Source organism: Otolemur garnettii, unplaced genomic scaffold (genome assembly GCF_000181295.1).
Source record: "Otolemur garnettii isolate 467f Iridium unplaced genomic scaffold, OtoGar3 scaffold00121, whole genome shotgun sequence".
NCBI lineage: Eukaryota > Metazoa > Chordata > Mammalia > Primates > Galagidae > Otolemur > Otolemur garnettii.
This window is the reverse complement of record NW_003852516.1, coordinates 1936623-1937033: the sequence shown is the minus strand read 5'-3', so window position 1 is coordinate 1937033 and position 411 is coordinate 1936623. Positions and strand designations below refer to the sequence as shown.

The following is a 411-nucleotide window of genomic DNA, read 5'->3' as shown; positions in this document are numbered from 1 at the left end:
AAAACCCAAAACAACAAAGAAAGAAAAGAGGAAAACTCAATGATATTAAAACGACATCTATCACCTGCCCTGCTCGTATCCAGCTAACTGCCTAGTCATCCATATAAAGACAAAATTGGATTGCTATCTCACATCACATTAAAAAAAAAATCAACTCCAGATGGATTAGAAAACACAAAACAAAACAGCAAAAAAAGAGGAAAAACTCAACGATTTTAAAACCTTTTCAATTGGCCCTGAATCAAGGCCAGCAGTTTGCTGAAGCTGTTGGTTTCAAGCAGGTGCCTAAAGAATTATCTTTCTATGGTCTGTTGGCTATTTCAGAACTTTGGAAATGTAATGGTCAATTCATTAGAAAGAAACAGTATGAGTTATTGGTGATAGATGTAGGCTAGTATATATTTGTAGTCT

At 34.8% G+C, this 411-nt stretch overlaps 1 non-coding gene across 1 annotated transcript; it reads left to right on the top strand.

Annotated features, from left to right (window-relative positions):
• The first annotated feature begins 230 nt into the window (after positions 1-230).
• LOC111727757 lies at positions 231-367 on the top strand. Its single transcript, XR_002775229.1, has one exon. It is a non-coding gene; the product is annotated as a small nucleolar RNA SNORA2/SNORA34 family (small nucleolar RNA).
• The last annotated feature ends 44 nt before the right edge of the window (positions 368-411 follow it).